We start from the raw sequence: 26,192 nt of genomic DNA on the forward strand, positions 1-26,192 counted from the left end.
TCAAAGGCAATGTGCGGATGCGCTCTATTATTTTCTGTGTATCGGCACTGCAGTGGTCATATCAAAAGCCACACCAAATAATCCAACAGGAATGTCAACTTCGTAACCAGATCTTGAAACGCATACTTGTATGTTAAAACAGTTCTGTACCCCGGTCCAGTACGTTGATTATATAAGGGGCATTCAAATGAAGATGAGACATAATCTAACATGCGTGAGACTGGTTCTGATCTATCTTTGTACCACAGTTGCGCAAGGACACTCTGAGAGTGTTTTAGGAATTTGTGTTGAACCTACAGCCTGCAAAGTAGATATCAGCTCACACAGGCAGAGTTCAGAAGAGCGCAGCAGTATGGACAGTGATGTAATCAGACAATGATCTCAATGTCAGTTCCATTACACCCCTGTAAAGGCAACGTTATCGCTAACAGAAAATAGTATATGGGTTCAGGAGTAACTATATGTTAGCAAAACATGAAAATCTTAGATTTTCGTTATTAAGTTTTATTTTTACTCTAAGTATGACTTCATGACATATTACAATATATACAGGATGGTAAGATATTGATCTTGGTTGTTCAAAACAGTGAAGCGAAATTCGTAACTATTCTAAGGTTCTTTAATAGTAAGATGGTTGATGATCATGTCTGGGGGTCGATAAAATACAAACAGATTAAATACAGTTTGGGCCAGAGAAATCAATTAAGCTAAAAATGCACAACGAAAATACCCAAAATTGAATGGGGTCTGTACAGGGTACATAAATATTACTGTAAAGATAACTGCACAATTAAAACAGTTCAGTAATTTCAGTGTATAAAGCACTCTGCGGTGGTTGATCAATCCTTTCCGTTAGATTGGATATCTCACGTTTCTGCTTCAGTTATGCCTGACAATCGTGAATATGTTTACCTACAGGTCATGATGGAATGTACCAAAAAATAAGAGACGAATGCAGTTCTGAGTGTCCATTGAATATCACTTTATGGCTCTGAGCACTATGGGACTTAACATCTGAGCTCATCAGTCCCCTCGAACTTAGAACTACTTAAACCTAACTAACCTAAAGACATCACACACATCCATGCCCGAGGTAAGATTCGAACCTGCGACCGTAGCAGCAGAGCGGTTCCGCACTGAAGCGCCTAGAACAGCTCGGCCACAGCGGGGCGGCTACCACTTTCTGGTATAGCGTTGAGTGCACATGTTCACCTTTTGTCGACGGCGGCAGTGCCGGCTATCGGCCAGAGCTGTGAACCTAAGAATCTATCCTAAATCTCTCTCGACTGTTAAACCCCAGTCTGATACATTTCCTATGTCTTCAGGGAAGCCGAGACTCCTACTTGTTCCCTAGCTAAGTTAACTGGCACGGTACACGCTATTTGGCTGGAATAGTGTGTACATCGTTGCCATGAAATCGCTCGCAAATGTTAACTGTCAGTGCTCGCTGCGATTCTCGGTGTTAGGAGACTTTGCAGTTTAACTCCTTACGAGTTAGGACGAGCCTCTGAACAAGTGTTCCCATAATGACTCTCGCAATTGTCTCAGTGCGGCGCGAGTCCCCTTGCTCAGACACTCGACGACTTGCTGCAAGAGAAAAAGCGAATTCTTCTCTCTATACTTGCCTACATCAAAGCTGGTGGCCATGCGTTTTCTTTCTGGCCAATCAGAGCGTTCGTACTTGTTATAACTCCAGCTACTAGAGTTTTTGTAGCCTATCACAGGCGTAGTTTCTTTCGTAGGCCAGAGTTTAACTTCTGCTATGTAATACTGAGATAAACAGCTTTTTCTTTCAGGCGAGTTTTAACACGGTGGCCACAGTTAATCACCAATGTTTTGAGTTGGTTTTATGCAGACGTTTTCTCCAGACGTTTATCTTCCTGTAGAAAGGCTTTCCGAAGTGTCGTCGTTAAAAGCAGGGACAAGGGCGACTTTTGCCGCCGGCGGTCTGCGTAGTGGCTTCGGCATCTCATTGTGTCTTCAGGTGTCCCGCTGTGAGGTTTCAACCAAACACGGGACAGGCGTGCTCTCGTAAAATTCTCCTTCCCTCAGAACTACGTCTCGTATTTCTGGTTGAGGAAATTACTTGTGTGCAATTACTATTGTGAGTGTTGGTGGTTTATATTCATGAAATACTGGCTTGTTCATTAGCTTTGTCTGTCAATAATACGTACATTTTCACGTAATTATGTCGTGTGATACATCGAGTTAATTGGAATTGTTTCAGGAATTCGATGTAAGGTGTATTATTTGTTTGACACCTTACAAGAAAAAATCAAGTAAATCGTTTATTATTTCAAAAGTAATCACAATAACTGTTAATACATTTATCCCTCTGTGAGACAAGCTGGTCAATGCCTTCATGGAAAAAACGTTTGCAGTTGCCTACTGAACCACAGGCCTGCACCTCTTCATGAAACAAAACGGGTGTTCACGTGTTGCCAAGGTTGTCTCAACTACATTGCAGAAGTTTCGTCAGGAAGTCCTCACATACTCTTCATACAGACCCGATCTCTCACGATGCGAGTTCCGTTAGCTTCGGAAGAAGAGGTGGACGTCTGGATACAATCGTGATTCCGTAGGCAACCGCAAACATTTTTTCATGAGGGCATTGACTTTCTTGTTTCACAGTAGGGTAAGTATATTAATATTTAGGGCGATTACTTTTGCAATAATAAACAGTTTAGTTACTTTTCTTCCATCTGTCTAGTCTCCACTTGACTGGCCCCTACAGAAAACAGAGTGAAAACATATGATCAAATAACGATGTTGTAACATGCGAATTGTCAATTTGCGAGCGTAGAAAAGTATATAGACTTGTGGTACAGTGTCTGTGTCAGAAAACTGTAACTTACATCCACAGGTTAGTTGTCTTTGGTGGTGGTATCTTTAACATAATATCCTTGACGGGGAAACATCGAAAAAAGAAGTCTGCATAAATGGAGAATATCAAAGATATATGTCCTTGATGAGTGGTTGAGTCCGCAGCTCGTGGTCGTGCGGTAGCGTTCTCGCTTCCCACGCCCAGGTTCCCGGGTTCGATTCCCGGCGGGGTCAGGGATTTTATCTGCCTCGTGATGACTGGGTGTTGTGTGATGTCCTTAGGTTAGTTAGGTTTAAGTAGTTCTAAGTTCTAGGGGACTGATGACCATAGATGTTAAGTCCCATAGTGCTCAGAGCCATTTTTTTTATTTTTTTTTATTTTTTTGATGAGTGGTAGAACATACATTCACGTATATTAAAATCATTGATTCAGGTTTACCCATTCAAGACTGTGTCCTTTCGCAATTTACGATCTTCTATCATCTGCATGATTTTAATTACAAGGATTTGGGACTCCGCAGGTAGCTTTTTAATTCTCTATCTCGTTTTCGAACATCGCTTATTTTATTTCTATTGCCACTTGTTATATCTGCTGTCGTTAATCGGTTATTGCTCCTAGGAAACGCTTAGGTTGTCCATTCGGGAACTGTGTCGATAACAATAGCGCCATATGTTAGTTGTTACGGGTAAGTGCGGAACTGGAAAGAAGGAATGGGGCGAAATTCGACGCCGAGCGCAGCTTCCTACTTTACGAGAGCAGCCGGGGCAGGCACAGATCTTAATGTCCCGTCCCAAGACGCTGCCGGTAGCTGCTGCGGCCAGCTGCTCGGATGATTCACGGCCGTGCGTCAGCGACGCAATCCGAGGCTGAACCTGACCCCGCACACGCCGGCGCGTCATCTGGCGAGATCCGCTAACGGCCGAGCGGCCGCGGGATGCTCAACAGCCTCCCGCTGAGGAGCGCGTAACGTTTCCCTGGCCTACTTCCTACACAACCTAAAAGTCGAAGATCTGTCCGAGAACGTCGAACGTACAGAAATTTACGCAAAACTAACAATGAAATAGATAGTAAAACAGTTCCCTTTCCTCTAAAGCATTCATTTATTTTATATACACTACCGGCCATTAAAATTGCTACACCACGAAGATGACGTGCTACAGACGTGAAATTTAACCGACGGGAAGAAGATGCTGTGATATGCAAATGATTAGCTTTTCTGAGCATTCACACAAGGTTTGCGCCGGTGGCGACACCTACAACGTGCTGACATGAGGAAAGTTTCCAACCGATTTTTCATACACAAACAGCAGATGACCGGCGTTGCCTGGTGAAACGTTATTGTGATGCCACGTGTAAGGAGGAGAAATGCGTACCATCATGTTTCCGACTTTGATAAAGGTCGGATTGTAGCCTTTTGCGATTGCGGTTTTTCGTATCGCGACATTGCTGCTCGCGTTGATCGATATCCAATGACTGTTAGCAGAATATGGAATCGGTGGTTTCAGGAGGGTAATACGGAACGCCGTGCTGGATCCCAACGGCCTCGTATCACTAGCAGTCGAGATGACAAGCATCTTATCCGCATGGCTGTAACGGATCGTGCAACCACGTCTCGATCCCTGAGTCAATAGATGGGGACGTTTTGCAAGACAACAACCATATGCACGAACAGTTCGACGACGTTTGCAGCAGCATGAACTATCAGCTCAGACACCATGGCTGCGGTCACCCTTGACGCTCCATCACAGACAGGAGCGCTTGCGATGGTGTACTCAACGACGAACGTGGTTGCACGAATGGTAAAACGTCATTATTTCGGTTGAATTCAGGTTCTGTTTACAGCATCATGATGGTCGCGTCCGTGTTTGGCAACATCGCGGTGAACACACATTAGAAGCGTGTACTCGTCATCGCCATACTGGCGGATCACCTTGCGTGATGGTATGGGGTGCCATTGGTTCCACGTCTCGGTCACCTCTTGTTCGCATTGACGGCACTTTGAAGAGTGGACGTTACATTTCAGATGTGTTACGACCCGTGGCTCTACCCTTCATTCGATCCCTGTGAAACCCTACATTTCCGCAGGATAACGCACGACCACACGTTGCAGGTCCTGTACGGGCCTTTCTGGATATAGAAAATGTTCGATTGCTGCCCTGGCGAGCACATTCTCCAGATCTCTCACCAACTGAAAACGTCTGGTCAATGGTGGCCGAGCAACTGTCTCGTCAGAATACGCCAGTCACTACTCTTGATGAACTGTGGTATCGTGTTGAAGCTGCATGGGCAGCTGTACCTGTACATGCCATCCAAGCTCTGTTTGACTCAATGCCCAGGCGTATCAAGGCCGTTATTACGGCCAGAGGTGGTTGTTCTGGGTACTGATTTCTCAGGATCTATGAACCAAAATTGCGCGAAAATCACATGTCAGTTCTAGTATAACATATGTGTCCAATTTGTCAGCGGTCCTGGGCGGGTGAGCATTGTCATCTACAAACAAGAAGTCGGCACCTACTGCACCCCTAAACTAATGGACACGATCCAGAATAACCTCCCTGCAGTACCCCTTTGCTGTAATGGTACCTCGCACGAAGATAGGCGGCAGTGCTCGGCCATTATGCATAATACCTGCGCACACCATAACGCAATGGCATACTGATGACGTTCAGTAACATTCTGTGCTGTGTAACCTGTACCCCCCTCTCCACACAAACTGGTGGCCATAATCACTTGCCACAGTGACGCTGGTTCTTTCTCAATGATATCGTCGTAGGAGTGGGATGCATTTAACAGGCTTCTGAGCATACCAACCCTCCTGATTTAGTTGCCGCGAAATGGCTGGCAGAGACACCGGTAGCGGCTGCAACATCTGCAGCGATTTGCTTATGAGTGAGACGTCTGGTTCTTTTCGCCACTATGGCTACGTAGCGATCCTCTTGCGGGGTAGTGGTCCAGCTACAACCACCGGCATGCTTTCTCATAGCATTTCCACCTTCAGCTGCGTTTTTTTTAATCGCGAGATTTGACACATCTTTTACTGTGGCCACAGTAGTGACACTCTGACCGTCGTTGAGCCGTCCAACTGTTTGTCCCTCCTCTATAGCACTTACATGATATGTTACATACATATTGCTGCACCACATGGAATTTAGTTCCAATGGATTCCACAACAACCTTCGTCAAACAGCGGCCTGTATGGACTGTCGAATGCATACAGAATATTCGGGCACAGGTTCGTTGCAGTTAGCACGTCCCGCACTCTACATTTCCGTTTTATCATTGGTCGAGTCTTCCATAGCAAGTGTCGGCTGTTCCGCAGAAATTTGTTCCCTAGCGAGTGTCAGTTGTTCGTTAGCGACTGTCAAGCAGTATACTATATTACTAGCGTATTGTATCGTCTTAATAATGAGTTCTGTTGCCCAGTTCGTGTTTTTGACGTTATGTAGAATGAGATGGAACGTCAGACAAGACAACTGAAAAATATTCTTGTGCCTGATCATGACGACAATGATGACGAGGATTAATAACGATGATGACTAATAATAAACGAAAGTGTTGATAATGACGAAGGGTTTCGTTACAGTTTTCTCAACCATTCCGAATTTATAATCACATTCTTATAGATTTGTCGAGATGCAGCGTTCCATCATCAGACTACAATACACGAACTTCTGCATAAGACAGCAATCGGTTTGTTGTTCAAAACAAATTGATCCAAAATTTTAAAGTTGAAATTTCTCGGAAATTACTTATTTAATTTCGGAGACTGAAACGCGGATAAATTCATTTCTGTGTGGTATACGACAATAGCAACAGAATTTACTGAATCTCTCTTTTTAACGATAGTTTTGTAATTTATGCTTCTATAACTGGAGGCTATATGTCGTTTAGTGACGATTTTGTGGATAGAAACGGAATTACCACATCTTAAATGGTTCCGGAAATGTTTGAAAGTCCTAGCTTAATTACCTTGTACACGTGACTACACTGCAAGAGTGGAGCAGTATGGCGAAAATTCAAGCTGCAACAGACTTCTGATCCAGCAGATGGCCAGCAAAATAGTATACTCGTATGTGAAAATCTGATGGACGATTGTATTTTTCTACTTCGCGGTACCGCGATCTGATGAGCAAATAAAAGAAAGGAAGGAGAATTATGTTTTAACGTCCCTTCTACATCGAAGTAATTAGGTAAGGAGCACAAGCTCGGACTGTTTCACGGATGGGGAAAGAAACTAGCTTTGCCCGTTCAGAGGAACTATCCGGGCATTTGCCGCAGTGATTTGGGGAAATCATGGGAAACCTGAATTTGGATGCCCGGAAGTGAGTTTGAACTGTCGTCCTCCCAAATGCTTGTCCAGTGTGCTTACCATTGCGCCACCTCGCTCGGTGCGCAAACAGAGCAAATGTAACGTCATTTTATTTATACCCTCATCAGCGACAATGAAAGTTTAAGTGAAGCCCCTGTGTGCGCAGATAATGTAATGGTTAAAGCCATGGAGGTATAATATGGGGAGTTGTACTGGTTAAGCCATGGAGGTATAATAAGGGGAGTTGTAGAAAGTAGATGTCTGCCATATCAGTTGCCCCAAACTTTAGCTTCTGGTAGAAGCGTTTTGATCAAAAATGCCAGCTTTTGTCATTTACGGGTGTACAACCATTATGATTATAGCCTAAGGAATAAAGGTATCACATTTCATTCATAAATTGACTTTTTCAAGCGATATTTTCCAACAAAGAACAGAACATTATTTTGTGTCCCCATGGTTGGTGAGCTTGATTATTCAAAGGATCGTATAAATAATTTTAAAAATGTACAGAGTACAATTCGTTGTTGACAGCTGTCTGAAATGGTGAGTGTGTCGACTTCGACTGAAAATGGAAGGTACCGAGTTTCGTGCTGTTACTGAACATTTTCATTTGAAGGGTTGGACTGCCGCACAAATCAAAATCGAACAGTCTGAAGTTCACGCGTCTCTGGGCCATCACCCAAGACAATTTTCTTTTGGATTAGTGAATTTCAACGTTGTAGGACAACCATCGAGGACGAAGTACGTTCCCGCCGTCAAATTGAGGCCACCAGAAAGGAAACCACTAACAAAAACCAAGATATGATAACACAAAACCGCCGAATAAGAATTCATGAGATTGATTCTCAACTGAGCGAGAGCATAATACTCGTATCTTGCACGGAGAACTGCCTACGAAGAAGCTGTGTGTGAGGTGGGTGCCGCGATTGCTCACAGTCGACTAAAAGCCCATCTGGCACAACATTTCAACAAAATGTCTGACGACGTTTAATCACAGTTCTCAAGACTTTTTGCGCTGATTTGTAACTTTTGATGAAACCTTACCAACATTACACACTAAAGTCAAAATGACACTCAAAACAAGAAACGGAGGCTAGTGAAAGTGCATCGACGAAGGCAAAGACCATTTTCTCATCTGGTTAAGGTGATGGCCACTGTTTTTTTTTTTTTTTGGAGTCCCTAGGACTAATCCTCATAGATTACTTGGAAAATGCGGAACCATAACGGGACGCTAATATGCCAGATTGTTGGATCGTTTGAAATTCGCGTCAGGTGAAAAAAGACCAAGTCTGGCACGGAAAAACGTGCACCAGCATAATGCACCATCCCACACACCAGCGATCACAATGGCGAAAGAGCTTGAACTGGACTTTGAATTAGCTCCTCATCCACCGTCTTCACCAGACTTACCCTCAAGTGACTTCTTCCTGTTTCTTACTTCAAACTTTGGCTTGCTGGGAAGAAATGGTCGTCAAAAGAAGACGTGATAGCTTGCAGTCAAGGAATATTTTACAGACTTCGTCAGAACCGTTTTTCCGATGGGCTGAAACAGGTCGATTATCGTTGGACGATGTGTATCTCCCAGAAAGGTGAGTTATTGACTAAACAAACATTTTTTCTTGCTTTTTTACCGGACTTATCAAACCACTCTCGTACATGAAATTGGTGGCACTGTTTACTTTTACTGTTGTGGTTTTATTTCTATTCGACTTTACATTTCCAAGTAGTGTAGCTGGAAAAGCTCTCTGGCCTAACGCCTTGAGAAAAAAGAAAACCGCAACAAACATAGCAAAATATGTTCTCAACAGTTGGTGGTTGATGGTTGCAGACATAACAACGCTGTTACAGAGGTCTACAGAAGCCAGTTCATGGATGTTGGCCACTGATGGAATCGTGTATACGATTGGAGTCACCCCCTCAGCGTCAGTTAAGGCCTGATGATGGAGTATTGAGTCACCAAACCTGGTTGATATGCAGGGTGTCCCAAAAAGAATGACCCGATTTAACTTGTAATAATATTGAGACAAATGTCACTAGTAACTGAAACAGCGCTACATGTAATCGGCATGGTTTAGACTTTCAGAAAAAAATCCGACAGATGTCGCTACGAGCGCTGACCTGGAGCGTGCAGCCAGTCTCGCGCAATATGAATTCCGCGCAACAGAATGCGTATTGTGTTAATGGATTTAGTCGTACTCAATCAGTGATTGCAGTTCAGCGGGCGTTTCATATTCGATTTCGTGCTAACCCACCATCACCAAAGAACATTCGACAATGGCATAAAGAGTTTGAGGAAACAGGGTGGCTCTGTAAAGGCAACAGTCCTGATCGGCCACGTGTTCCTGAACAAACAGTGGAACAAATCCGACGAGCGTTTGAGCGGAGCCTCCACAAGTCTACGCGTCGTGCGAGCCGAGAACTTGCGTTACCGCGCATGACAGTGTGGCGTGTGTTACGGTGTCACGTAGCCCTCAAACCATACCGATTACAACTGGTACAAGCTCTTCGAGATACTGACAAAGTGAAATGAGTGGAATTCAGCAATGCTGTTCTAGAGGACATGGAAGATGGTGTGGTGTCACCGCCAGACACCACACTTGCTAGGTGGTAGCCTTTAAATCGGCCGCGGTCCGCTAGTATACGTCGGACCCGCGTGTCGCCACTATCAGTGATTGCAGACCGAGCGCCGCCACAAGGCAGGTCTAGAGAGACGTCCTAGCACTCGCCCCAGTTGTACACCCGACTTTGCTAGCGAAGCTACACTGACAAATACGCTCTCATTTGCCGAGACGATAGTTAGCATAGCCTTCAGCTACGTCATTTGCTACGACCTAGCAAGGCGCCATGACCAGTTTATATTGAGATTATAATTAATGTATCAAAAAGAGCGATGTTCTCCGATTATGGATTAAAGTTAAGTATTACATCAACTACGTACTTTATTTGCTACTATCAAGTCCCTTAACTGTTCCAGACCTCACGCCAGTCTGCGTGAGCTAAGCGCGTGCATTTCAGCCTCCTTTAGCAACACGGTGTTGGCTCTTCTGCCAACACACCAGATGGCACCTTTATGTCACGGTTGACATTCAGCGCTGAGGCAACTTTCCAGCCGGCCGGAGTGGCCGAGCGGTTAAAGGCGCTACAGTCTGGAACCGCACGACCGCTACGGTCGCAGGTTCGAATCCTGCCTCGGGCATGGATGTGTGTGATGTCCTTAGGTTAGTTAGGTTTAAGTAGTTCTAAGTTCTAGGGGACTTATGACCACAGCAGTTGAGTCCCATAGTGCTCAGAGCCATTTGAACCATTTTTTTTCCAACTTTCCATATTAGCGGTAAGGCTCACCGTCATAATGTGCGTATATGGGGGCTCGAAAATCCTCATGAAACAACTGAACACGAACGTGATTCAACAAAAGTGAATGTTTTTTGTGCTGTTTCAAAAAGCAAGGTTTATGAACCTTACTTTTTTTAGGAAGAAACCATAACAGGACAATCATATCTTGCAATGCTACGGAACTGGTTATTCCCACAACTTTACTCTGACAATTTCATCTATCAGCAAGATGAAGCACCACCGCCCTGGCAAACAACGTGCGCAGTTTGCTCAGTGCCAACGTGCCTCAAGGTTGGATAGGGCGTACAGGACCGCGAGACCAGGCTTTACACTCTTGGCCTCCTGGGTCCCCTGACTTAACACCATGTGATTTCTTCCTGTAGGGATATGTTAAACAATGTGTTTAGTTCCTCCCTTACCTCGTGACACTGATGAACTAAAAACCAGAATATCAGCTTCTGTAGCTTCAGTGACAGAAGACACCTTACGCTCAGATTGCGCTGAATTTGGGTATCGGCTAGATGTTTGTGCAGCCAATGGAGGCCATATTGAACATTTATGATGAATTTTTATGAACTTCTGTCTTTCCTGCGTAATTTAGTATGCAATTTGTTGTTGTTAAGCCTTCTTCGTAATACACAATTCTATTTAAAATTGGGCCATTCTTTTTTGGGACACCCTGTAATAAATGACACCGAAAAGACGGCTGCATGTTTCATTTTATTACATAAGTGAACGGGCTAAGTCCCACAAATCTTCAGTCAGAAGGATGAACATACAAAAACACTAATGAGTAGGCTGATGAAGCTCACTGACGCGTGGTATGTACCGTAGTATACATAACCCACTGAAGATTAAATAGTGTTGTTCCCCGCAGGCCCACGTGCAGCTTTTGTTGTCGGGATCTGACTGCTGCTCAAATTCAAAAATAACGTGTCGTGAGACACGTTATTATTCCGAATTGGAATCCCCCTTCCCAGTTTCACCCAGACTGGCATGCCTCTCAAGAACTAAGTACCACAAGGGCCCGCCCTCTCCTTTCTGGGAGGGAATGAAAGATAAGTAAAATAAAATTACAAAAACGAAAAGAGAGGCGGCCAACATCAGATCAATGGTGAGTCGCGTGTAGTCGACGGGCCGCGCCCTGTGCATCCCTGCTTTAGAGGATCGAAGAACAGTTAAAGATGAATGGTATTACACAACAGTTGTTTAACGATTTTCGTGTAGTTTCTCCAGCACGAGTGGCTGACAGTGTCAAACGAGCACCCTCCATTGCTGGCGGCGGATTGGAATCTAGTCCGCAGCCGGAGATTATATGAACCTGTCGCAACAAAGTCTGAGGGCTCTTCCCTATTCATAACCACTGTGGTTCTCTTCTTGCGACCTGCAACAGTCGTTCGTTTTTTTAAGCTATTGTCATGTTTATGAATTGTTTAAATAAGAATTTACCCAGTAAGTCACGGCAAGAATACAACATGATTATTAAAGTACTGATTAAAATGTACACGTAATACCGTGACGAGCAAGAGAAACGACAAAAGACTGCAAACCCGATCTAAAATACTAGGTAAATACAATTAACGATTGCCTTTAAAAATAATTACCTATTCAAGTAATATTTCAGGTTGGCGTCTGTTGATTTTGATGGGGCACAATACATCAAACCAATAAAAGGAGTGCCGATGTTATTGTTCGAAAGCAGTTGACCGATCAAGATAACAAGATTCTTACAGAAAAAGATATATACAAGGTACTAAAAGAATTGTTCGGGAAATCAATTTCAGGGAGGTTCTGCTTAGCGATACAGCATAAATAGCGAGAGATCACGTAATGTGTTCGGTCGTTATATCACCAGTCTTTTCTTTACGGACTCTGAAAAATAAAAATAAAAAAAATTAGGGTCATTAGCATGGGAGATAACCAGGTCTAATATTTTGAATGACTTCTACATACAAATACTTTCTCATTAAATCAAAATTACGGTACATACGAACGTGGATGTTTACGTTACAATAGCCAGGCGATAACAGAGCGCCTTCATATGGCGAGAATAATAACTGAAGTGAGAACCGCTTATTTTTGCAAAAGGTTGCATAGATTTTAGTTTTTTCAGTAATCTTCGCTCGTTGGTAAAGTCTCTGGCCTAGTACGTATTTTTTGGTTTTAAAGATAAGTATTTCACACATAGAATGAAATTCTCATTCATTACAGCATAAACACACTCTTATCGGTATACAAATATTATATGGTTTATACTGTCACGTGACTTCAAGGAGGTTGCATAATTTTATGTTCAGCGACCCTGGAATTGAGTGATTGTCCAGCCAGTCCAACAAACGGGGTGACCCAAAATTCCGTTAACATTTGTAAATGCTCTAATTCATAGAATAATGTATACAGACAGGTAAAACATGATACCCGTGCGTGAAATGACACACGTTTTAAACGAGTGCAACAACCGGATAATAGATGACGCTTTCTTCGTGGGAATGTGGGGAGGGGAGGGGGGGTACTGTTTTTCAAGCTGTCAGCGTTACGGATGCGAGGTACGTCGGCGTGTTATAAAATCGCTTCAGCCTTAGGCTGGCTGATACACACCTGCTGGAAGGTACAAAGCCAGCCGCTGTGACCGTGCGGTTCTAGGCGCTTCAGTCAGGAACCGCGCTGCTGTTACGGCCGCAGGTTCGAACCCTTTTATCGATACCCAGTAAGAGTCCAAACTTGAATCATTTTCACATCTTTAATCCACTCCAACGGCGTGATCCAAAGATTCATTTTTTAAGAAACGGAATGAGGTTTATGTGCAGTAAAGCATTGTAGTGCAATCCATGCGTTGTCAGGACTACTGTGCTCGTGTACGAACATCCAAGTTATCCTTTGCGCGTGTAATCAGTATTAATGTTTTACTAGGGCAGTACCATTCTATCGAGTCAGAAAATCTATACAACCTAGTAGTTTGTGAACGGAACGTCAGTATCGAGATAAATTTTTGAGCTTGTTCAATGCATCCCTGCTGAGGATATTTTCTTTTTTTCCGTGTGTTCGCAAGTAGTAAAAATCAACATGGCATCCCTGCTCAAGACGATGGTGGTGGTAAGTTCCTATGGGACCAAACTGCTGAGGTCATCGGTCCCTTGGATTACACACTACTTAATCTAACTTACGCTAAGGACCACACACACACCCATCCCATGCCCGAGGGAGGACTCGAACCTCCGACGGGGGGGGGGGGGGGGCATCGCGAATCGTGACAATGCGCCCGAGACCGCGTGTCTCCTGATCAAGATTTTTTTTTTGTTACAGAGTAGTAAATAATTTACAAAAGTTTTTAAATTTCCCCTTTCAGTCTCTTCTTCCGACATGGCGCATCGTCGAATCGCTAACAAATTCCCGAGACAGACCCAGCATGCAACGTCAACAAGTGGCCAGCTCAACGTCAGCAGTTTTGGTACATTACAGTTTTGCTACCACCAGGCATCGGTGAGATCAGAAAAAAAAGATCCGAAAACGTGGCATCGTTTCTCATCAGCTACCAAACGAAAGGTCAAACGACTGGTTATTTGTTATCTTATTCATGCCTGAAATTTTCTTCAACTTCAGTATATAATAAAACTCAGTCGTCAGATGCCAATATATGTATTTTTATTATGCTTTACCGGTTTGGACTAATTAATTTGTCATTTTCAGAAACCTACAGAATTGGAGACATTATAAATATTTAGATATTGGCTGTACATTTACGTGAAGTATAAGAAGTATATTAAAGAAACTTACTTAGCTTTGGTTTAGAAGATGTCAGTACCTTCTTCATAGAACCATATCGCCATGATATATCCAGAAATGTACGTATTGGATGTGATTATGTAAACACAGACAGACAGTTTACAGTAACTGAATCACGTCTATATGTATGTCAAGCTGTTGGGCTTGCAACAAGGAATATATGTAAAAACACTTAAAAGCAAAACCAAGTTATACAAGTAAGCTATGAATAATACATTTGAAAAAAAAAAAAAAAAAAAAAAAAAAAACATAGCACATACCTTTAATATATGAAGGAAATAAGCTAGTTTTCACATTTTATAACAGATAATAGGAGACAAGGTACTGGCGGAATTAAAGCTGTGAGGACGGGGCGTGAGTCGTGCTTGGGTAGCTCAGTTGGTAGAGAACTTGCCCGCGAAAGGCAAAGGTCCCGAGTTCGAGTCTCAGTCCGGCACACAGTTTTCATCTGCCAGGAAGTTTCAGATAATAGGCAATCCAAGTAGTATGTTTTTAATGCAAGTTGATCATTCAACAAATCTTTTGAATGTAGGAGGGGGGGGGGAGGGAATGTTTACATATTACATATTATTTTCAAAGGTTTCTTTTGTAGTCCTTGTCTACTATATACATAATTTTCATGTTAAGCAAGGGTGGAGGAGGAAGAGTGTTTCTCCATTTTGAGATGTTCTGCAAAAGTTGATTCATATTAATTCTCGCTGTCTTTGTTGAGCACTTGAATTTGTACTCGTAAACACAGAGTTGTTCCTACAGCAGTTGCTGCTAGCTCAACAGCTTGACATATATATAAATGTGATTCAGTTACTGTAAACTGTCAGTCTACGTTAAGAAAAACATTTAGCTGAATTGCGCAACAAAGACGCCGAGAATTCATGTAAGTCAAATTTTACGGAACATCTCAAAATCTCAAAATAGAGAAACACACTCTCATCTTGTATCAGAAAAACAGACACTATTGACACTACTTTGATTACATATGTTACAAAACGTGAAATATATATATATATATATATATATATATATATATATATATATATATATATATATATATATATATATATATATATATAATACGATATGATAAGTGATCAAAATAGTATCTGTTTTTTTCTAACACAAGATGCTCTGTAGAAGCTTTTTGTTGATCATGTGAAATTTTGCATGTAGTTGACAAGGGCTACAAATTAAGGGAACTTTCAGAATAATTTTAAATAATTAAACATTTCCATAAAAATTCAAAATATCTGTTGAATGATCAACTTGCTTTAGAAAAGGGACTATTTTGATTGTATCACATCTCTTATAGAATGTGAAAACTAGCCCATTCCCTTTATAAATTACAACTATGTGCTATGTATTTTCAAATTTATTATATATAACTTCTTTATATACCTTGTCTATAATTTTAAATGCTTTTATATATGTTCCTTGCTGCTAGTACAACAGCTTGACATTAACATAGACATGATTCAGGTTCTGTAAATTGTCAGTCTGTGTTTACGATAACCCCATAAAATATGTACATTTACGGACATACTATGCCATTATGCTTTAATGAAGAAGATACTGACATCTGATAAACCATTAGGCCTACTAAGTTAGGTTCTATAATATTCGTCTCATGTTGTTGTTGTTGTAGTCTTCAGTCCTGAGACTGGTTTGATGCAGCTCTCCATGCTACCCTATCCTGCGCAAGCTTCTTCATCTCCGTTTACCTACTGCAACCTACATCCTTCTGAATCTGCTTAGTGTATATCTCTTGGTCTCCCTCTACGATTTTTACCCTCCACGCTGCCCTCCAATGCTAAATTTGTGATCCCCTGATGCCTCAGAACGTGTCCTAACAACCGGTCCCTTCTTCTTGTCAAGTTGTGCCATAAACTCCTCTTCTCCCCATTTCTATTCAGTAGCTCCACATTAGTTAAGTGATCTACCCATCGAATCTTCAGCATTCTTCTGTAGCACCTCATTTCTAAAGCTTCTATTCTGTTCTTGTCCAAACTATTTATCGTCCATGTTTCACTTCCATACATGGCTACACTCCATACAAAATGGATATCCAAAATCTAAAGATTTATGATATCCCTAATTTTCTAGGCTTCTGAAGATCACATAACAATTTTGTCGGAAACGGTAAAGCTTGATAAAAATATACATGCTGCAGACAATTGAATATTGAGTGATTATCGATCATTGTTGATTATTTAACGGAAAAAATCTTCGAACTAGTGTGTAATTGCCCTACTGATGTGATTTATCTCTAAAACCTTTTTTGTTCCCTTGAGTCAAACAAAAACTGCACTGAATGCGATTTTCATCACTTCAAAATTTTTCGAGCCATTCCAGAACTGTGTTTTGATGTTTAAACAATCAGAGCGAAAAAAATGTTATAGTACTGGTTAGAGTACAGGCAAAGGTGTAGAAATTGTAAAGAATACAACTATTTGTAACAGAAGAAATTATAAAAAAAATTAGGCGTGTCTCGTATGGAGCTAGTGGGTCACGGTTTGCAAGTCTTACTTAACCCTGTCAGACCGCTAATTTTTCTGGAGGAAGGAACATTTTTCTTTATGTAATAATGCTCTAGGTGATTTTTTAATGATTTTAGATGCAAAATTTATGTAAATATCTTTACCCGTTTTCAAAACATATTCTCTACACTTGGTTTCATTTTATGGACTGAAATAACTTATTATGAAATATTCTCTATTGTGATAAATAGTAAAATGACCATTCCATAATTACCATGCAAAATAAAAGGTGGAATATAAGGATCCAACCACAACCGTTTATTCTGGTGGTCACGAACTGCTACGCACTGCTACATTAACTTGCTGATATTTTCAAAGTGATGCCTAACAGTTGGCAGCACTTATACATGATGAAAATGTAGAACATTCTCAAATGTGTAGCTCAGATTTCTATTGGGAAAAATACATGTGTTGCAGTTAATGGCTCTGAGTACTATGGGACTTCTGAAGTCATCAGTCCCGTAGAACTTAGAACTACTTAAACCTAACTAACCTAAGGACATCACACATATCCATGCCCGAAGCAGGATTCGAACCAGCGACCGTAGCAGCAGCGCACCTCCGGACTGAAGTGCCTAGAACCGCTCGGCCACCCCGGCCGGCTGTTGCAGTTAAGACACAGTAAAATTTAATGCACACAATTATAGCCAGAGGGTCTGAAAGCGTTAATAAACGTCGTGGCCATTGCAAACAAAGAAGCTTTACTACATTTGTACAACTCTTGTGAAGGAATACTACGTGATTTTGCAGTGCAAACCGTTCTGGCATTTTGGTGTCACCGCCAGACACCACACTTGCTAGGTGGTAGCCTTTAAATCGGCCTCGGTCCGTTAGTATACGTCGGACCCGCGTGTCGCCACTATCAGTGATTGCAGACCGAGCGCCGCCACACGGCAGGTCTAGAGAGACTTCCTAGCACTCGCCCCAGTGGTACAACCGACTTTGCTAGCGATGGTTCACTGACAAAATACGCTCTCATTTGCCGAGACGATAGTTAGCATAGCCTTCAGCTACGTCATTTGCTAACACCTAGCAAGGCGCCATTACCAGTTACTATTGATGCTGTAAAACATGTACCGTCAAGAGCGACGTTCACCATTTATGGATTAAAGTTGAGTATTCCACCAGCTACGTCAGTTTTTTCTACAATCTAATTTCCTTGTCCTGTTCCAGACCTCACGCCAGCCTGCGTGAGCTAAAACGCGTGCCTTTCGGCTTCCTCTCACACCGGTGTTGGCTCTCCTGCCAACCCACAACAGGCATGACCGAATCAGAAAACTGTATCTGGAAGTCACTGCGATAAAACTTCTACACGTGGCGATTCTCCCACGAAAAGGACAATCTCGAGATGTCCAATAAGGCGAGCGCGGGAGACGGCGAGAGTGACGCCGGCAGACAAAGCGACGGCAGCGAGCGCGGCCGCAATCAATCAGAGAGCGGGAGGCGTCATCTCCGGCCCTGCTGCGGCCGTCAGATACACGCGGCCGCCCGTCACCAGCATCCGCTCCGCTAATCGATGTGCAGTCGCAGCCGCCCACACACTCACCGCAACAGTTCACTCTCCTGCCCCGGTCCTATATGCTAAGCAGTACCGGGCGCAAGTACAAGTCATGACTGAAGCTTCACGCATATGGGAGAACACCGGTTGGAAAACGATAACCTGAAGGTTTTTAACGAGAAGGAATTTAAGTAGAATAAGGAAGCACACCGAAAAAAGTCACTCTCAGAAAACTTCAATCAAATACCGTGAACACCGCCTCCAGCGTCGATAGCGACCTCCAGTCCAGAAGTTTCTTCAGGTATATCGTATCCAGTTCCTTCAAGTAGTCACAGAAATTTGCTGTGTGATTAGGAATGGGCGATTTAGCAGACCAGTCTCGAGATGGTTCTGTGAGGTTTTTCGGGATGCTTTTCTTACAGTGGCCGGGTCGCCTCATCCAATAATTCAATACCTTCTCTTGCTGACAGTATGGATAATGTAACTGATGATGATAAACAGAAGGCTGAAATTCTAAACCTAGCTCTCAAAAACTCGTTTACGGTAGAGGACTGCAGCACCATTCCCTCTTTCAATTATCGAACAAACGCAAGGATGGCTGACATAGTGTTTAGCGTATCTGGGGTTGTAAAACAGTTAAGATCCTTAGACGCCAGGAAGGCATCTGGTCCAGATGGTGTACCCGTAAGATTATATGTTAACTATGATACAAATATAGCACCATTTTTATCCATCATCTATCAGAGATCATTGGAACAGCGAAAAGTTCCACTGGACTGGAAGAAGGCCCAGGTAATAGCAAAAAGGGGAGAAAATCGGATGCACATAATTACCGGCCAATTTCACTGACATCGATTTGTTGTAGAATCATGGAAAATATTTTTTGTTCTAGACTCTGAGAAGCTCATCTGCAGAAACCAGCATGGTTTTAGGAAACAGCACTCATGCGAGACACATGTGCATGATGTACAACAGGCTCTAGGCTCAGGGCTCCCAGGTTGATGCCATATTTCTCGACTTTCGAAAGCCGTTCGACTCAGTTCCGCACCATCGCTTGCTCCAAAAAGTGCGCGCTTACGGTCTATCCGATGACATATGCCGTTGGTTAGAAAGTTTTCTAACAGACAGGGAGCAATACGTCGTCCTGAACGAGGTGACTTCAACAGAAACAAGCGTAACTGCAGGTGTGCCCCAGGGCAGCGTAATAGATCCTCTGCTTTTTACGCTTTACATAAACGATCTGGTTGATGGTATTAACAGCGGCATTAGACTGTTTGCTGATGATACTGTAGTCTACAGGAAAGTAGTATCACACGAAAGTTGTGAACAAATCAATGAGGATTTGCAGAAAATAAATGCGTGGTGTAGTGGCAGTTATCTCCCAATATTAGTAAGTGTAACCTACTGCGTATAACAAGGGGAAAATCCCCATTAATGTACGAGTAAAAAATAAATGCCCAGTCTTTGGAAGCGGTAATATCCGTCAAGTATCTGGGTGTGACTATTAGAAATGATCTCAAATGGAATGATCAGATTACACAAGTAACCGGTAAGGCGAACTCTAGATTGCGGTTCATTGGTAGAATCCTGAAGCGATGCAGTCCTTCAATAAAGGAAATGGCTTACAATACATTAGTTCGTCCAGTCTTAGAGTATTGTTCGTCTGTATGGGACCCTTACCAGCCGGGTCTGATTCAAGACATTGAGAAGGTCCAAAGAAGAGCGGCAAGATTCGTGACTGGTACATTTAGCCATCGCGAGAGCGTTACAAATCTCATAGAGCGTATGAAGTGGGACACACTTGCACGTAGACGGCGCGCTAAACGGAAGGGGCTGCTCACTAAATTGCGAAATCCGATCTTCACCGAGGATGTAGAGCATATATTATTACCACCAACTTTCGAATCGCGCAATGATCATCATTCAAAGATAAGAGAAATTGCAGCTCGCACTGAGGCGTTCAGATAGTCGTTTTTCCCTAGCGCGATCCGCGAGTGGAACAGAGAGGGGAAATATGACTTTGGTGCGAATTTTGTCCTCCGCCACACACCGCTTGGTGGAGTATATATGTAGATGTAGAACATAAAAGAAAAGTTTGTTTCAAGATTCTTCATGATGAAGTGTTGCCTCTCATTTTACGACGGCCGTTCATCAAATAATGCTACACTTTTTTTTTCTCGGCCAAGTTCAGTTGAAAGAATGCGGAATTTGTTGCGGGACATCGTTTAATATTACCGATTCAGCTGAAGTTCTGATCGATGGCGGCGCTATATGTAGCCTTCAAAACGGCGTCTGTGACGGAAGTAAGTTCCAGACAGAGAGCTGTCATTGAGTTTCTCTTGGCGGAAAACCAGAGCATCGCAGGTATTCAAAGGCGCTTGTGGAATTTCTACTGAGGCCTGGTAGTGAAAAAAAGCACGGCGAGTTGCTGGGCGAGGCTTCTGTCATCATATATGACGGTAGTATCTGATCACGAAAGAACAGTTACCGTGGATGACCATGCAGCTTTGCTAGAAATGAAATGATAATTAAATGGACACCCTAGCTGCAAACAGGCGTTGATGTAGTTCATTGGGGTCATGTTGAAAATGTGTGCCCCGACCGGGACTCGAACCCGCCTGTTTGCAGCTAGGGTGTCCATTTAATTATCATTTCATTTCTAGCAAAGCTGCATGGTCATCCACGGTAACTGTTTTTTCGTGGACAGATACTACCGTCATATATAGTTAAAATATGGCTTCCCGGCCATTGACCTTCTTGTGCGAACGCACACGCTATGCCCGAACTCGTACGGGACTTGGTAGATTAATCTGCCACGAGTAATGAGTATGATGGGCAAACATCTATTAGGCGCACTACGAATGTAGTGGTGTGGACATGTTGGGAATGTGGATCTCACGGGGAGCGTGCAAGGGATAAGTCCCTGCAGACGCACTATCCAGTTGCCCGCGGTGGCTCAGATGGATAGAGCGTCTGCCATGTAAGCAGGAGATCCCGGGTTCGAGTCCCGGTCGGGACACACATTTTCAACATGTCCCCAATGAGGTACATCAACGCCTGTTTGCAGCTAGGGTGTCCATTTAATTATCATTTCATTCTGTCATCATCGCAACAACGTCGTGCAAACCTGTCCGATTTCCTTCTTGCCGGTCGGCCGCGCACAGCTGTCCTACCCTCAGGAATTTGAAGGAACGACCTCAGCGTGTTCGTCGCCACAAAAATGCAAACGAACTTCTCCTCCTTCGTGACAATGCAAGGCCTCACACAAGTCTGCGCACAGGAGAGGAGCTGAAAAAAACTTCGTTGGCCTGTTCGCTCTCACGCACCCTACAGCCCGGATCTCGCATCTTCCGAACTCCATCTGTTTGGCCCAATGATGGATACAGTACGCGGGGGATAGGAACGTTATTGATGCAGCAAGACGTTGGCTCCGATGTCGACCAGGACAGTGGTTCCACGAGGGCGCACAGGCCCTCCGAGTGAGGGAGCGTAAGGCCGTCGCACTGAACGGAGGTTATGTTGTAATGGAGCCAAAAGAGTGGGGAATAATATGTTGTATTGCAAACCCGAATAAAACTGACCTGCTTTCAGAAAAAAAATGTGTTGCATTACTTATTGAAGACACCATCATTAATAAATGTGCTGTGGGCAGTCTTGTCTTCGAAGGCGACAACATCCACAGCGCTGGACGCATGACTTCCTCGTTTGACAACTCCTGCCACACCTCCGTAGACATTCCACAAGCGCCTATGAATACCTGCGATGCTCTGGTTTTCCGCCAGAAGAAACTCGATGACAGCTCTCTGTCTGGAACGTACTTCCGTCACAGACTCCATTTTTTAGGCTACACCACCTATCAGAACTTCATAAAACTGTAGCAGCTGAAGCGGGAATATTCCAAGACGTCCCACAAAAATTTCGGCATTTTTTCAACTGAAATTGCCTGAGAAAAAAAGTGTAACATTATTTGTTGAACGGCCGTCGTAGAACGAGGGGCAACACTTGATCGTGAAGAATCTTGAAACAAACGTTCTCGTTGCTGTTCATGGTAACCTCGATGAGGCGACCCGGTCACGGTAAGAAAAGAACCCCGAAAAACCTCGCAGAACCACGATGGAACTGATGTAAACCCTGCACACAGCATGGGTTAAATGTCTCATTGGATCGTCGCTGCACTCGACTGCTCGCATCATTTGAAAAGGAGTAACATGACTCGTTGGAACACACTATGCGCTTTCAGTCAGCTGCTGTGTAGTTTCTGTGGTGCTGGGAGCACTGAAGATGTGCATCTTTATGTGCCTGTTTGAGCGTGGCCTTTTGCAAGGTAACCGAGTCCTAAATGTCCATTGCTTACAGCTTACCTGGCAACGTTCATTCGGAAACTAGTTGAGATAGGCCTGAACACACTGGAGGCAGCAACTGCTGTCAGATTTGAAAACGACTGACAGGGCTTGACACTCGTCCCCGTTTCCTACAGGTTAGCATCTTCTTACGATCACTGCCCCTGTAAATATGCGCTCCCTGCTCTTTTTCTATGTATTCACTACACGACTACGTGTCGTTTCTGCAATTTTTGGGTCACTTGTTCAGTGTAGTCGCACATTTAATAAACATCTTCTCCTGTTTTATGAATGTGTTGACATATTTCTGTTTATATTTTCTTGTTTTTAGATCCGAAGACGGCTGCAAAACCGAAGCCGGGAATCAATTTTAGTGAAGTAGCATATGAGTATGACATTGATTTACATAATCTAACTAGCTTAGCACCCACTGCTTCGCTCTTGTAGACTGTATGGCCTGCAGAGATGTTTTTTTGTGTTTATTTAATCGAATTCTTACGTTGTTCACAAATTGCAACACCTTCTTAGCTTTTCATGCTAATTAAGGCCATATAAGTATGGTCTTTTATGGATGTACTACTGACCAAAAAGCGATTCTGGTAGCTGGAGTCCAAAGTTTTTATTAATCATACCTTTTGCGTTTTTGTGGAGATATTTTCATAGCAACTTTCATCCCCTAACAAATATTTCATTGCATCTAACCGAGAAGTGAAATACCGTTTCCATAAATTTAGCTTTAAAATTTTTTAAATTTAAGAAAATATTTTCTTAAAATTGTTTATCCCCGATTGCGCTCCATTAGGGACTGAATTTCCAGAAACACTGAAACACGTATTTTTTGAATTTCTAACCGAGAAGCCAAATACTAATTGTGATACGTGTGTCCTTAAAAATCCTTTAGTAGTTATTATTTTCAAACAAACATTCACCCACTGTTTTATCCCCTTTGTGGTTAAATTTCCAAAAATGCTGAAACATGTATTTTTTGTTTTCTGAGTGAGAAACCATATACCAGTTTTCCTCTTCGTAGTTCTAGCTTCAAAATTCCCTTAATAGCGACATACTTTCCAAAAACCTCTCATCCTCTAATTCACCCCCTTAGGAGTGGAATTTCGGATAGTTCCTTCCTAAACGATGCCTTCAGTATAAGATCCACACCTTCTCCAGACTTCAAGTTTCTATCCTTAGCGGTTTGGGCTGGGCGATGATGAGTTAGTGAATCAGTCTGACCCTATTTCACCCTCTTAGTGGTTGAATTTACAAAAACAGTGAAACACATATTTCTTCGTCTCTAAACGAGAAGCCAAACACCAGTTTTCAAGTTTTTAAAAATGCTTCTGCAATGAAATATTTTCGTAAAACGTTTCATCTCATAGGGGTTGAATTTCCAAAAATAGTGAAACATATATTTTTTATTTGTAACTGAGAAACCAAATTAAAATTTTCATAGATTCAGCTTTAAAATGCTTTCACAATAAAATATTTTCATTAAAAATGTCATCCCTTATTTACCTCATTACGGTTGGAATTTCGAAGAAGACCCTTTTAAACGATGCCTACAGTAGAAGACCCACAGCTTCTCCATACTTTAGCTGTTTGGCCTAGGCGATGATGAGTTAGTCAGACAGGACATTGTCCATTCAAGAGAGACGAGGTGTGTCTACTTCAATTGTATGTGACTAAATGTTAAGCAAAGATGCGTTTAAAGTTATTCTCTTTGGAAATAAGCTAATTCGCAAATTAGCGGGGACACAGTGGGGATCACATCCACAAACTATTCGCTGTTCTGCAATGGCACTGTGCTTTTCTACTGCTGAATATACTTCTCCAGTCTGGTTCAGGTCATCTCATGCCAGACAAGAAGACATTGCTCTCAACGATACCTGCAAGTTGACCACAGGTTGCTTAAGACCTACCCCAACTGATAAGTTCTACTGCCTGGCTGGAATAGCGCCACCACGGATACGCAGAACAGTGACTGCCAACATGGAGAGACTGCAAGTGGAACAGGACAGTGCCCATCCACTGCACGGACATAATCCACCACAGCAATGGCTGAGATCGCGAAAGAGCTTCCTGAGAACATCCGAGAAGCTCACCATTTCACCAGAGAAGGCAAGGCTGCAGACGCCAGAAGCTGAAGAACTACCACCTGGACACAACGGGAGCTGGCTGGTGTGGAAATCTTTAAACAGATTACGATCAGGAGTTGGACGATCTAGAAACAACCTGAAGAGATGGGGCTTCATAACAGAAGATACGTCGTGTGATTGTGGACAAGAACAAACAACAAGCCACATGCTCCAGTGCCTTTTGTGCCCTACATCCTGCACGAAGATTGATCTCCTGCAAGCCACTCCAAGTGCCTTGGAGGTTGCAAAGTACTGGGCACATGTAATATAAATACAATTTGTGTATATATATGTACATATTTACTGATGTGTATGGCTACTGTAAATTTGTATGTTTCTGATTCGAGAATTAAAAAAAAAAAAAGCTCAGTACAGTCACGACAGTCCTAGTTCTACCAGTTATTTGATTTGATTTGCCGTCTACTGGTAAACATAATAGTTAGGTGTCACCACCCTGAAGTTTCATCGTTGTTGCTTGTACATTAAAATCAGTCACACTGGACTACCAATAAAGTACCATTGGGGTTTTCTTTTCCTGCAGGAATTTTAATTTAAAGTAGGAAGTGTTCAAGAGAGCTTATTTTCACATACATGGGCTCCATAATGGAAGATCTTGTTTCCATTGTTCATGTATCACAGATTCTCTTAAACAGTGCCCAAGAAGGTATCCAACAGCTTTCGATTTCTTTACCGGATTTTAAGTCATCCTTTATTTCCTGTAATGTGTTTTGCTTCTTTGGTGGGTTTTAGGGTGCTGGTGTGTGCAACTTCCACTGACCAATCGGCTACAAATACCTGATTACAGGATCTTCGTTTATTTAGCATTTGATTATTTCTCATGCTCTGCACCTCATTTATTAGAAGAGATCCAGTAAAGTGTAATCCAGAAAATGTATACAGTGTTTGTAGAGAAGATGTTATTGCGGCGGAGTCTGGTGTCCTATTTCTGGGTTTCGAGTCCATATCAATTAAACACAACAGTACTCAGTCATAAATGCACTGCTACGATTGTATTAGGTCGGTATGATCGACACGAAAGTGTAACTTAGTTCCTCGAGGAACTTCAATGTGTATCTTTGGGAGGAAAAATAACGACATCCTCATGGAATTCCGTTAGATAACAGTTAAGAGAATCGATATTAGAGCAAAGCTACGTAGCAATACACCTGTCTTCTTAGCCGAGTTCGCTAACGCATGCCTGTGTGGTCGCGCTTGACTTGACAGCACCCGGTTCGGATCCTGGTGGTGGAAGACATTCCCTCGCCCCATGCGGTAACGGAGGCACTGCTTCTTTCCATCCAGTCTATTTTTTTCTACGTTGATGTAAGCCGCTTTCAGCGCATCAGACAAGTTTTATTCAATGGCTCTTACAGGGATGTGCTGGAGGCAGGCGCTCTTCGTTAATTACGAGGCAGAGCAGAAGCGGTTAACGTGGTACAAAC

General features: G+C 42.8%; 1 protein-coding gene and 1 non-coding gene across 2 annotated transcripts in view; one reads left to right on the plus strand and one right to left on the minus strand.

Annotated features, from left to right (window-relative positions):
• Positions 1–26,192, minus strand: part of LOC126176488 (F-box/LRR-repeat protein 16) — an 831,486-nt gene that overhangs the window by 390,210 nt on the left and 415,084 nt on the right. The window lies entirely within an intron of this gene.
• On the plus strand, positions 21,223–21,297 carry Trnat-ugu (transfer RNA threonine (anticodon UGU)). Its single transcript has one exon. It is a non-coding gene; the product is annotated as a tRNA-Thr (tRNA).

This window comes from Schistocerca cancellata, chromosome 3 (assembly GCF_023864275.1).
Source record: "Schistocerca cancellata isolate TAMUIC-IGC-003103 chromosome 3, iqSchCanc2.1, whole genome shotgun sequence".
In the NCBI taxonomy this organism is placed as follows: domain Eukaryota; kingdom Metazoa; phylum Arthropoda; class Insecta; order Orthoptera; family Acrididae; genus Schistocerca; species Schistocerca cancellata.